This window comes from Astyanax mexicanus, chromosome 2 (assembly GCF_023375975.1).
Source record: "Astyanax mexicanus isolate ESR-SI-001 chromosome 2, AstMex3_surface, whole genome shotgun sequence".
Lineage (NCBI taxonomy): Eukaryota > Metazoa > Chordata > Actinopteri > Characiformes > Acestrorhamphidae > Astyanax > Astyanax mexicanus.
Genome location: NC_064409.1, coordinates 18,097,650 through 18,112,113, shown reverse-complemented (window position 1 = coordinate 18,112,113; position 14,464 = coordinate 18,097,650). Strand labels below are relative to the sequence as shown.

Here is a 14,464-nt window from a genome sequence, read left to right as displayed (position 1 = left end):
GTCCCACTCCCCTCAGGCCGGAGGCTGCGGAGCATTAAGTGCAAAACAACAAGACTCAGAAACAGCTTCATTCCGGAAGCTGTAAGACTCTTAAACTCCACTTAACAAACACACTGCACTGACACCAAGGACAAATTACTGTTTACTGTTTACCAACATGGTCACTTTACTTGCACTGAGACACTTTATCTCCACTGCTCTAATTCACATTATCGTGCTGCTACAGCACACTTGCACTCTGGACTTCATGTTGCTGAACCTTTCTACTCTCTATTTATTTTTTTTATTCTTTGGGATATTTATCTATCTATTTTGTATATTCTATTTCTTTTATTGTATTCTTTTTTTATCTATATATCTATTAATAACAGCTCTTTGGGTGTAAAACTGGATCGTGAGATCACAATTTCGTTCCACCTCATGTACCACATGTGATGCGAATGACAATAAAATCTCCTTGAATCCTTGAAAAAAAAGTTAGTCAAAAGTTCTGTATAGAGGCATATTAGTTGGGCAGATCGTTATTACATGGTTGTTTAAAAGTAATTACTTATGTATTAGAAACTCTTAACAATTTTTTTTTCATATTTTGTAGCACTTTTTCTATTTCCACATGTGGAAGGACGACAGCTTTATGATACTGAATTTTTTAACAGCTGGCTTTCATGTCGTAGTCAAGCGTCAGATTATACTGGCATGCATGTAAACAAGCCTATAAATAGACTTCTCTTTACAAAGCTTATGCAAATATTAACTTACTCTTGGAATGCTCTTATTTCGGCCTATAATGGGGTCCAGTGGCATATATAGGAATGTTCGCTTTGAGAATACCCTGAGAATGTGTTATAAAAGCCTATTAGCACTTTAACATGAAATAAACAAAGAAGAATACTCAACCCAAGGCCAGCTATAGCAGACATATAGAGCTCAGGAGATGAGAATCTTTTCCAGCCGTGGCGTTTTAGCTGAATTTATACTTGTAATGATGTTATGTTGACCTATAACTTCGCCAAGTGGGGTATATAGGAGTATATATTGAGAATACTCTGGCAATTTGCTGTGTTTGCGGTTATGATAGTCTCTTTAGCACTAAACAGCACAGTTAACCTTGATGAGTTAAGTGAACTCAAATGCTTTGAGGAAAGTGATTGCCTTAATGTATTTACATTTTAATAACTTAAAACATATAAGCGTAACAACACACTGATCTGAACACAAATAAATTAACCAAATTGTACTCTATTAAAGTTGACATTACTTAAACTGTGGTTAAGTTTATATTACTCAAACTCAGACCTGTAATTCTTGGTAGATTTGACACAAAATGACCGATCAATTATATTAATTTGTCTCTTAACGTCCAGCAAGAACATAATCTAGGACTGGAAACTGGATCTAGCACAACTCATAATACTAATACGACTTAAATCTGTCAAGTAGCTGGTACTGAAGCAAACAATCATTCAACATAGAGCTACACTCAACAGCAAGGAAAGGGTTAACTTGCTTACAGCCTTTAACATTGTGGCCAGGCAGCTGTACCACAATATATACAGCTTTGGAAAAATAAATAAATAATAGAACACTTAAAAATGATTTTATCAAATTGAAAACCTCTGGAATATAATCAAGAGGAAGATAAATGGTTACAAGCCATCAATACAGGAGTGGCACAAAGTTATCCAAAAGCAGTGTGTAAGACTGGTGGAGGAGAATAGTTTTTGTGATTAAAAACCAGGGTTTTTTTTTTTTGCATTATTTGAGGTCTGAAAGCTCTGCATCTTTTTTATCATTTCAGCCATTTCTCATTTTTTGCAAATAAATGCTTTAAATTACAATATTTTTATTTGTAATTTGGGAGAAATGTGGTCCGTAGTTTATAGAATAAAACAACAATGTTCATTTTACTTAAAAATCTACCTATAAATAGCTAAATCAGAGAAACTGATTCAGAAACTGAACTGGTCTCTTTATTTTTTCCAGAGCTATATAGCCTGGGGGGTGACTACACACTGATGGTGAGTCTGTGAGAGAAAGGCACGCCTAGTATGAAAATAGATGGTCTCAGGAGCCAGTGGAAAAGATGTCTTACTCAGCAAGATTACTCTAGCCAAATTTAAGGTAGAGAATTTAAGATTCAGGTCACTTAGTCAATATAACTCAATTGAATCAATTCACCTTAAATAAAGGATGAAAGAAAGTTGATGCTACTTAAAAGAACTCTGTATCTATAAATTACCTATAGTCAATGTATAGAGCTCAGCAGTTCAAATATGTCCCAGTTTTGGTGTTTTACTTAAAGGAAAAGTTTAAGTTTAAATGGACTTTTGGTGTAGTAAAACATGATTAAAAGTTCTTACCTTTGATGAATAGCACACCTCCGTTCTCCCACAGCGTTTTAAGATCCAGAAATTTAAACAGTTTGTCCAAACACCCTTTAGACTGGGTGACACGGTGCATAATTTACCCCAATAGATCGCTTTTTTTCACTGTTATTCAGGCTCAAAGTAGCTCCACACCTCCTTGCTAGAATTCAGAGAGCCCTGACATTTAAAATGAGGCATTAATAACTTAAAAAGTGCACAAAAAGCCCATTAAAAAAGACGGTTTACATCCCATAGCGCTAGCTTCAGCTCTGAGCACCACCATCACTGTACTTTTAATGACATATATATATATATATGTACACATATGTCAAGTGCTCCGCTATGCGGAGTCCATGAATATATATGTCTATGACATTATCAATACACATATGACAGCGCACGGAGCTGAAGCCTGCATTATGGGATGTAAACAGAGGTTTTTAGGTAGCTTTTTGTGCACGTTTTAAGTTATTAATGCCTCTTTTTTTAAATGTCAGGGCTCTCTGGATTCTAACAATAAGGTGTGGAGCTACTTTAAGCCTGAAAAATGGTGGAAAAAACTATTTATCGGGGTAAATTATGGCCCATGTCATTCAGTCTGAAGGGTTTTTGGACATTTTGGAATTTCTGGATCTCGGAACGCTGTGGAAGGGCGGAAGTGTGCTATTCATTAAAGGGAAGTACTTTTTAGCATGTTTTACTACACCAGAAGTCCATTTTACACTGGAGTTCTCCTTTAAATTTACTCTTGGTCCAGTTGCACGTACAGTATAAGAGTACTTCTTTCAAAAATTAGCTGTTTTGCTGCTTTTAAAGCCTTTTTAGCAGTAAACAAATGAGTACACTGACCAGAAGAAAGAGCACAAAGCCAGCTACAGCAGAAGTATAGAGATCAGCAGTTCAAATATTTCCCAGCCGAGGTGTTTTATGTCTGTCACTAAAAGCAGACGGTGTGACATGAGTCATTTCCAGTCGGAAAGGCTCGCTGAAGGAATCATTTCACTCGGGTTAAGTGTGATTGATGAGCGGCTACGTCCTTTAACTACATACCATATTTCTCTTCGTCTTTCCTGATATCTCCTTCCCGCCCACCCACTCTTCAGCTGTTCCGTGCGTTCGAGGGGGGGATGGGAGGCACAACAAGGCACAACAACATCCTTCAAATCATATAACAGGACTGCAGTGATTTCTCATCCGAGTGGTCATTCACGCCGAGCGCATTAGCGTCCGTCTCCTGCACTTGTTACCCTCGGCCTTGGCGAGGAGAACAATCGGAGTGATTACTAGTGGGCGTTGATAAGTATTAACATTGCAGATTTTCGTTTGTATTCTAATGAGGCCTTCCTGTGGTTTAATCAATAACCTGGTGCGTTTAATCAGCGGTCTGATGGATTCCCAGCATCAAACCCATTCATCAAGTCAATTAGACATTCATCACGCAGGCGGTAATGCCACGGTCTCTCCTCAGCAAAAAATCTGCACAATTAGAGGAGATTTTAGCTGCATGCATTGTATGGAAATATAGTGCATATGAGAAGAGGTCAAAAGTCCTGGTAAACATGCAATTCAGTTAAAAAAAAATCTAAGTTCGTAATATAGTGCTCTTCACAATTGTTGTTTTCACAAAGCAACTTTACAGAGACTTTACTGGGTTTGAGCCTCTTTTTATTTAGCAAGAAAGTGGCAAAACTGGTAAGTAGAAACCTTGGCATTACTTTATTTGGATGTTCTAGTGTAGATGCATCATAGATGCTCAACTAACATTCAACTGCATGCCTATTGAACGAAACTGAACTCTACTTTGAACATAAATGATTCTCTATTGAATGTAGCTCTACACCCAACTCTAACACATTAAACTCTAATCTTAAGATTTTAAGTCTAGTTTTAGTTTTTGATTTAAGGCTTACAGTCATATGGAAAAGTTTGGGAACCCCTATTAATCTTAATCATTTTTAGTTGTAAATATTTGGGTGTTTGTAACAGCCATTTCAGTTTGATATATCTAATAACTGATGGACACAGTAATATTTCAGGATTGAAATGTGGTTTATTGTAGCAAATGCACACCTCTGGCGACTCTGTTTGTGGCGTGCTTGCAGAAATGGCTTCTTTCGCATCACTCTCTCATACAGCTTCTCCCTGTGCAAAGTGCGCTGTATTGTTGACCGATGCACAGTGACACCATCGGCAGCAAGATGATGCTGCAGCTCTTTGGAGGTGGTCTGTTGATTGTCCTTGACTGTTCTCACCATTCTTCTTCTCTGCCTTTCTGATATTTTTCTTGACCTGCCACTTCTGGCTTTAACAAGAACTGTCCCTGTGCTCTTCCATTTCCTTACTATGTTCCTCACAGTGGAAACTGACAGGTTAAATCTCTGAGACAACTTTTTGTATCCTTCCCCTGAACAACTATGCTGAACAATCTTTGTTTTTAGATCATTTGAGAGTTATTTTGATGAGCCCATGATGCCACTCTTCAGAGGAGATTCAAATAGGAGAACAACTTGCAATTGGCCACCTTAAAACCTTTTCTCATGATTGGATACACCTGGCTATGAAGTTCAAACCTCAATGAGGTAACCAAACCAATTTTGTGCTTCAGTAAGTCAGTAAAAAGTAGTTAGGAGTATTCAAACCAATAAAATGATAAGGGTGCCCATACTTTTGCACCGGTCAAATATTGGTTTAATGCATATTGCACATTTTCTGTTAGTACAATAAACCTCATTTCAATCCTGAAATATTACTGTGTCCATCAGTTATTAGATATATCAAACTGAAATGGCTGTTGCAAACACCCAAATATTTAGAACTAAAAATTATTAAGATTAATAGTGGTGCCCAAACTTTTTCATATGACTGTAGGTTAATGTTATCAGGGTGTATGTCAGGATTATGTTTTAGAATTGATTCATGGTTCATGGTTGATTCATGGTTAGATACTGTATATAATAATTTACATATAACTACAAACTAAGTCGCATTCAATAGACATTAAGTTGAATGTTAGTTTATTTGGACCCTCCAAATAAAGGGTTATTGAAACTTTTCACACATGCAACAATGCTACAGTTTTTCCTCAGCACTGTTAGAATGTATTGGTAGAAATAGAGTTTTTAGCTGCATGTATTGTGATATATTACCCATACAAAATAAATCTAAAATATTGGAATGGGAGTAAGGTTGCATTCCATCTTAACTGGAATGGTAGAAATCCAAATGGGATATGTCTATTGGAATGCCCCCAAATCCAAGATGGCTGTCCAATTTAGATTTTTTGACAGATGTGTGACATTCATTTACAACCAAATTCAACATTTTTTTTTATTTTTTTTTAGGTTTTTATGTTACACTAAAGAGTCCAGTGACTTTCTAATGCTCTGATGAATTAAAAAAATCAGATTAAATATGGTTGAATGTAGGTTTGTAATTTTAGATTACCACATTTTAATGCTAAAATATTTTATTCCAATTTAGGTAGAACAGTGATGATGGCTGTAATTGATATATAGTTTATTTTGTGTTGTTAACCTACCATAATCCAATGTCATATTGACAAACAATACCAATATTTAGTAGTGAGGTACAGTATATTGACCAAAACACAACATCTTCTAAACTTTATAAGCTTAACTGCACAACTTAATACATTATTGGTTCAGTCATGGTGTCTACACTGGAGATGTGACTCCCATTCTATCAAAACTCAACATCTGTCTAATGTTGGTGCTTGACATCAGCCCAGTATTGGTTTTTGATGGATTTGAGGCTTTGATGTCCCACCAAAATACAAGATCTGTCAAGCGCTGGAGCTTGGTGTCAACTCAGTGTTGGGTTTTTATGGATATGTAACTGATTCCAAACCAAATTTAACATCTGTATGATGCTAGCCAGTTTTCCAACATCCATCCAACATTAGAGTTGTCGGTCTTTCTGGTGTTAAATGTATTCCTGATGCCTGGTGCCAGTTGGAATCCTACAGTGAAGAGATCAGTGTGAAGATTCAGAGCTCACCATTGTGTAATCTGTGTAAGATCAGTTTGAACATTCTTGCAAATGTTTCATGAAGAGTTTCTGAAATTTCACCAAAATTGCAGAATCCCAAATTAAAGAATCAGACTGACACACTTACATGAGAGAGCTGCTTCCTGTTGTCTTGATTGCTTGAAAACATCCCAACTGACATCTTCGTTTCCCCCAAGAGCTGAAAAACAGCATCCCGAGGCGAAACTCGTTTTATTATTCAGCGCTTTCATAATTCATTATTAAAACTGTATTAGTTACGTATAAATTAATTGGATCGAGTCAAAGACAGACATTCTTGAAGCACAGAACGATACACTTATAAAGTACGACTGTGATGGAGCTGCCGGCAGCCTCCCACAAATTCATCACTGATTATTCATGAAGCTAACAAAGAGCTAGGGTAGACATGGTTATAACACAGAGGTCACAGTGGGAAGTATTGAATAGTGGCGTATTGTAAATCCAGGCTTGTAATAAACCTTATTTCTTGGCCTTTGGTCACACTGTGTGTTCAGATAGTCGCAGCGTTGCGATATCAAATTGATTAGTTACACAATTAATTGAATTACAGGTAGCACACAGGAGCAGAACCACTGCTTCCTTTATATAGCATGCATGACTTTTAAAGGCCCATTTCATGGAAAAACCATTAGGAGTCCTACTAGGAAAGAGAGTACTTCACACCTGGCTTCCGTCCTCAGCAGACTCCCCTAGTCACGTGAGGCTTTGTTCACAGTGCACACGAAATGAAACTATTAGTGCCAGGCAATATAACATCAGATCTACAGTATATCAAAATAATTGAAACATTTTAACATCAAAAACAATAAAGGAATGATTATTTTAATGAATGGCTTTCTGTGGAATGAGCTGCACAAGCTGATAGTTGGTTGTCAAGTATGTTGCTTCTATGTTGCAGACTAAGCTGGACTATGCTAAGTCATGTGACTTTACATATGATAGTATAATTTTAAAGAAATAGCAGTTCCGGCACACCAAAAATCTGACTTGTGAAAAATTAGCATAATATTAGTAATAATAATAAAAATTAAATTAAAAAAAAAATGTTAATCTATATAAGCAATACAAATGTAACATACATATTTGCTCAAGAAAAAAGATTCATCTCCTGTGTGAAAGTTGTAGTGAGCGTCTAAAACATAAATTAGGGTAGATGCATGCACAGCAGGGCTGGGGGAGAAGCTGCTCAAGCTTCTTGTGTAAAAACTGAAAATTATAATAAAAAATGAGTTTTCTTTCTCTCTCTCTCTCTCTCTCTCTCTCTCTCTCTCTCTCTTTATACATATATACAGCTATGGGAAAAAGAGACCACTTGAAAACCTCACAAGCAAAGCTGAGCTGCTTGAATTTTTGCACCAGGAGTGGCATAAAGTTATCCAAAAGCAGTGTGTAAGACTGGGGGTGGAGAACATGCCAAGATGCACAAAAACTGTGATTAAAAACCATGGTTATTCCACCAAATATTGATTTATAAACTCTTCAAAAAATCGATAAATATGAACTTGTTTTTTTTTTTGCATTATTTGAGGTCTGAAAGCCCTGCATCTCTTTTGTTATTTCAGCCATTTCTAATTTTCTGCAAATAAATGCATTTAGATAATTATATTAAAATATTTTTGTTTGGAATTTGGGAGAAATGTTGTCTGTAGTTTATAGAATAAAACAACATTGTTTATTTTCTCAAACATATTACTCAAACATATACCTATAAATAGCAAAATCAGAGAAACTGATTCAGAAACTAAAGTGGTCTCTAAATTTCAGAGCTGTATATGTATATACAGTATATGTGCTTTTCTGAGAACAGATCCAGTGTGTCTGTACTTTTTGTAAAATACGTTTAAAAACCAGCACCTGCATTTTTTTTTTAAGGTGGAATGGTGCAAAAAAGATGCTCGTAAGCCATTTATGAGTGGGATTTCTCTTAGGTTAAAGACAAACTGAAGAACTACGAAACTTAAGAAGGTTTTCAGGAAACGCTCGTAATTTTAAGGATGTTTTCCTTACGTACAAGATTGGAAACGCACCCCAGGTTGGTAAAAAAAAAGCCCATTAAATGCATTCTATGGCATCTTTCAAGTTTGTTTCTAATGAATAGACCGAAAAATTATTTAATAAATGTAAGGGCTGGTGGCCGACCGAGGCATCCTCCGGGGCAACGGAAGGCGCCAGGCCAGCGCTGAGGGTTAATTGGCTAATTACCAACACCTGCTTTCAACACCTTATAAGCAGCGCCAATCAGCCACTCGGCGCTGGATCTTTGACGCTCATGGGAGCCAATATATGCCGTTTTTTTCTCTATGCTCCGGCTCGCTTTTCCTCCCTGCTCTGTCTACGGCAAGTGCCGGTTTCCTGCCTTCCCTTTGGAGAGAGTCCTGAACAGCATCGCTGGCGTTCTCCTCCCGCTAAAGTTTTCCCCTATCCCTTTTTTACTCACCTTTCTCTCTCTCCATCCCGCTGTTCCTCTCCTCTCTGGTGGAACAGCATTTAATCCACAAGCAGTTCAGTTCAGTTTTGTTTTCTTTGGGAGCCCTTTTGTTTAGTTACTACTTCACCTCCTCTCATAAGAGGCAGCTCCGCTTCCGGCAAGCCTTGTTTACATATTCTCCCCCCTCTCTCTCACCCGCTAGGCGTGACTTTTGTTTTCCACCTGTTTTCCTCCTCCGCCCGTTTTCCTTGCTCCGCCCCTTTCGGCAGAGACCTTTAAGGGGGATTAAAGCAGCCATATCCAAATCTGCTTGCTGGTTCAGCGGTTAGAGCAGTGGGCTATGACTGTGACAACCTGGGTTTGATCCCCATGTGGAGCAGGGTTTAATAATAAGAATTATACATTATATTACTATATATTATATTATTATATAACATAATTATATATCCTATTAATATATGTATATATATATATTAACGATTATATATTTATTATTATTATTATTATTATTATTATTATTATTATTATTATTTTCTTTTTTCTTGGGTTTACCTGCTTTGAGATCCACTGCTCTGAACTTGGGTTCTAAAACCTTCTGGGCTGGAGAGCTACTGCTCCCAACCCATTACAGTAAAATTTAATTATCACTAGTTTTAATGTAAATTAACACATAAAAAAGTTGTGTATGCTTAGTTAACACCCAGGGAAACTCCAGAGAAATGTATGTAACACAACAACAGTAGAATATTGTGTCTTTAGTGTCAGAAAGTGTCAGAAAGTTGTGAACAGCTGTGGATGTGTCTTGACAACACAATTCAAGGAGACTTCTGAGAACAGAACTTGTCAGTTTGTATAAGGGACATGTAAATATTCTTAAGACCGGAGGCTAAAGACACCTACAGTGTCCACGAATATCTGTCACGTCTCAGACCACAGCGATCAGAGAGTCAAATACAACATAAATAAACAGAAAGGAAGACAAAAACAAACCTACACAACCAACAGCTGGTGTTCAGAAGAGATAGCTGCCATTTTGAGCCCTGGTTCACTGTAACGCCATTCTTAAGTGTGTGTGTGTGTGTGTGTATGAGTGTGTGTGAAAGTGTGTGTGTTTGCCTTACGGCAACGAAACCCTTCCTCAAACCATGCAGACGGCTCCTACTGGCTCCAACACGTTTCAGCTGGCACCACCGCAGCAAAGCCCCAACATGGGCCAGCTGGTCACAGCCAAAGGATATGAAAAAAAAAGAAGAGCAAGAAGAAGAGAGAAAAAAAAAGAATAAACAGGTTTTCTTAGCAAATATCTCCCAGTCAATGTCAGAGGTGCTAAAATCGGCCTCTGATCCAAAACAAAATGAAGAAAAAAAATAAAATAAAAAATAGAAAAACCCTCCCTGGCATGGCAGCTTCATTACAATGAAATATAGAATATGGAAATAGTAATACTGTAAGGTGGGAAATGGAGATTACACTAACACCCCCGGTCTGTTTTCTATACCCAGTAGGCGCTCAGCACACACTAACACAAAACCTCGTGCAAACACACACCCGCGCCAGTGCCAGGCTGCTTCCAGATGTGCCCACGGTCTGGCCCTGCCCTAAATGCCAGCCTGGATTAATTCACTTGGCGCAACCTCCATAGACCGCCCTGCCTCAGCTAATGTGCAAACAGTGATCTTCTCTGGCCGACCGGAGAGAAATGACTGCCTGAATGTAGGCTCTACTGAGAATGTGCCTATACTATACTAGTGCATCTCAAAAAATTGGAATAAAATAGAAAAGTTACTTTATTTCAGTAATTCAGTTCAAAATGTGAAACTCAGTGATCTATTTTAAGCGTTTATTTCTTGAAAACCCAAAAATCTGTGTCTCAGAAAATTTGAATATTATATAAGACCAATGGGTACTTTTGGCAGTGTTGGCAGTGTGCCAAGTCCTGCTGGAAAATGAAATCCACATCTCCATAAAAGTTGTCAGCAGATGACATGTCTCTCCAAACCATCACTGATTGTGGAAACTTCACACTAGACCTCGAGCAGTTTGGACTGTGTGTCTCTCCACTCTTCCTCCAGACTCTGGTCACTTGATCTTTTAAATGAAGTGCAAAATTTACTGATGATCAGTGATGTTTTGCAGAGACATGTCATCTGCTGGTGTTGATCCAGATTTTCCTGGAAAATCTTATAACACTTCATGCTTTCGTCTGCTGACAACTTTTATATAGATGCAGATTTCATTTTCCAGCAGGATTTGGCACACTGCTCACACTGCTAAAAGTACCAATTGGTCTTTTGTAATATTAATTTTTTTTGTGACACTGATTTTTGTGTTTTAATTGGCCACAAGCCATAATCATCAACAATAGATGACATCAAGAGGTTTTTTTTTTAACTAAATTACTGAAATAAAGTCACTTTTCAATGATATTCTATTTTTTTATATGCCTAGGTGCACTAGATTATATTCATTATATATTCAGTTATACTGCCAGTATTGTGAATGCGTACAGACTGTAGCACAAAGCTAAAAGCAACTGTTTCATTTGGAGTGTCTTTTTGTTTTTGGTAACGTTTGGTATAATTTTACAGTAGGGCATATAGCACTGGATTTTCTCAGTCAGCTTTATATGAGGTGGAGTCACCTGGAATTCAGGCTTTCAGTTAACAGCTGTGTTGAACTTGTCAAGAGTTTATTGTTTAAGTTTCTTTTACTCTTAATGTGTTTGAGAGCATCATTTGTAAAGTTGTGAAGAGGTAGAGTTACAGGTATACAGTGAATATTTGAGTAATGCTATGATCCATGTCATGGCTAGCAAAATATATACGGGTAATGTTTGTGTTTGCTAGGTTAACTACCGGCCTGGCAGTCGATGCTAGTAACGAGGTACAATATTTAGTACAACACATTATCCAGAATGTGGTGATATTTTGCCTGGGGACCCCAGATGCCATGAAAAGTCGAGCTATTTTGAACTGGAAATATGAGTTCTGAGAGAGAAAAAGAAAGAGAGAGAGCATTCATATGGAAATGAATGGGCCAGTTCTGGGCCGGTGATGGTCGGTGGGTAGGCAGTGCACCGTGCTCCAGGTTGGGGGGCGTGTAGGCTGACGCTGGGTTTCTTTTTTGATCAGCCAAGAGGGAAACAGGATGTGACAGGATGTGAAGGCAGAGGGGAACTGGCAGACTGTCCCCTCTGAGAGCGGCTGTCCGTGCATGAGCACACACGTGGGAGAGAGAGAGAGTGAACGAGAGAAAAAGAGAGAGAGAGAGAGAGAGAGAGGAGTGGAGGGAGGGAAAGGTGCACACAGGAGTAACATTGATCCGATGAGACTGATCCGGGCGGTTTGAACTGCGAGCGGGAGTTGAACATGTTTGAACTGCTGATGAAAGGCGAGGTCTGCCCGAGGATTCTGGGTCACTATAAGGAACAAAAAAACAAAAAAAAACTCACAGTGCTGCTAAGACGCCCCCTGACTCCCTGACTGCGCTTTTCATTAGCCCCCGACACCATTAAAACCATCACGCTGTCCGTCAATACCCTTCACAAACCGACCATCCAAGATCATCAGCTGTGCCGGGAATCAGGCATAAACCATTACAGCCATCGACTGCAGCCAGCGGCTATCGATCCCCTCTCACCCCCTCTAACCAGCCAATAACCACTCTCACAGCACGGCCATGTTTACACACCAGATTCACACTGCCAGGCTCAGATTCACTACAGCGGCCTACACAAGCCTACACACCACAGTTCACCATCATAATTTACCAGCTACTGAATTAGTCAAACAGTCAAAGACTTTAGGGTGGATGGAAAGGAATTGCTGAACCAATACCATCACTAGCATGAAATAACCTGAACTGAAGTGAACTGAATCAAATCTAACTCTCTATTTAATTCACATTGATTTGATTCAGTTCACATCATCTCAGTTCATGTCATTTCATTTCATTTCATTCATCTTGTTTAGTCCATGGATTTCATCCAGTTCAACTCTCAACTTTTATAAAATTGTATTTATTGATTTAGTCATTTTAAAAGTAAAAGGCGAAACTTTGATACAATTAACTTCATTGTCATTCATTTGACTTCATTGGACTACACTACCCGGAGCGCACAATTCAGTGACTCTCACGATCATGTGACGCCTTCAGGAAGTAAATCACCAGAGTATTAACACCTGGTGACAGCCCAGAACTCAACTTCAAGCCTTGATTTTACATCTACGCTTGTCTGAGTTCTGCCAAACACGACATACAAATTTAAAAAGTAACAGTACAGCAATAAAAAGATAATAATAAGAAAAAATTATGTATGAGTAAAAAAATAATAATAATAAAAATAAATATAAAACAAAATATTGAAAAGGAAAAAGGACAAGACAAAATGATAAAAAATAAATAATAAAGCAATTATTAAGGTAAAAACAAACACAAACAAATAAGCAAGCGAGTCTTAGGAGTACCAGCTCACTGCTGCACTATAACTAAAAGCAGTTTTAGAGCTCCAGCTCAGTTAACACCCAGGGAAACTCCTGAGAAATCAAAGTGTCTAAGCTGGTTTTGTAATGGGAATGTTGCACCAGTTCAAATCAACTGGTCAGTTGTTCTGCAGTTGTTGACTGGACACTGCGTCCTTCTTTGTTGATGTAACAGAAGAATTCTCACTGTTTTTGGAGATTATAGTAAAGTAAATAATGTGATAAATGCTGGGCTTTTTGCCTGTTTGCGTCAGACTTGACTCGGTTTTGTAGAGTCAGAAAGCTGAGACTGGATCATCCCAATCTTTGCTATCAGTCAAGAGTCTGTGTCTGTGTTTGAGCCGAACGCAAGCTGCTGCAGCAGGCACTGAGAGCATGGCAGCGTGGCACTAGTGGCATGCTGGTACTATATCCACTGAGAACAGTCCAATGGAGGCCTCTGAGGACTGACACTAATACAGCCAGTCTGTTATTCTGTCTGTATGAATGGATCTACAGCTCTGGAAAAAAAGTTTCTGAATCAGTTTCTCTGATTTTGCTATTTATAGGTAAGCTCCACTGAGATTTTGTGCTCGTGGGCTCCCCCTACAGTTGTAGAGTGTAATAAATGTTTCAGGCGGATTTGTTTCTCTTTCTCGTTTTCTGGCTTTCACAGACATATTCGGTCTCTTTTCAGCTTCTGCCAGAGTGTCTGTATGTTAGTTTGTAAAGAATGAACCCGTAGTGCTTGTAGAACTGTTAGAACTAAAGGTCGGAAAGCAGGTCACAGTTCTCGCGAGCGCTGGTCGCGGCCGCCTCAGAAAACTTATAGAGTCTGGTTTGAGCTCAGAGTGGTCTCTTATTTTTTTCCAGAGCTGTATATAATATTCACCCCTGGGATCAGATTATGTTTAAAATAGCTGCAATATATGGACCCAAAGTACTTAGGGAAATCAAGGCTGTTAATAAGAATCTGTTTTGCATTTTTAAGCATCATTTTAAGGAGTTTATTTTGCATTCACTAGTGACAAAAGCATTAGTTAGGTCTCAATGCAACATGATTACCACTTCACTTTTCATCCCCAATTCTTTGATTCATGCCTATAAAAATATTGGATAGGGCACCTTGTCCCCAGATCCAGTGCTCAGTTCTGAGAGGT

The 14,464-nt window shown here is 38.3% G+C and overlaps 1 long non-coding RNA gene across 1 annotated transcript; it reads right to left on the bottom strand.

Moving 5' to 3' along the window:
• Positions 1–5,800: 5,800 nt before the first annotated feature.
• LOC125799201 (uncharacterized) lies at positions 5,801–9,023 on the bottom strand. The gene is made up of 3 exons (XR_007438029.1): positions 8,854–9,023; positions 6,502–6,573; positions 5,801–6,345 (listed from the first exon to the last, which is right to left on the bottom strand). It is a non-coding gene; the product is annotated as an uncharacterized LOC125799201 (long non-coding RNA).
• Positions 9,024–14,464: the final 5,441 nt, after the last annotated feature.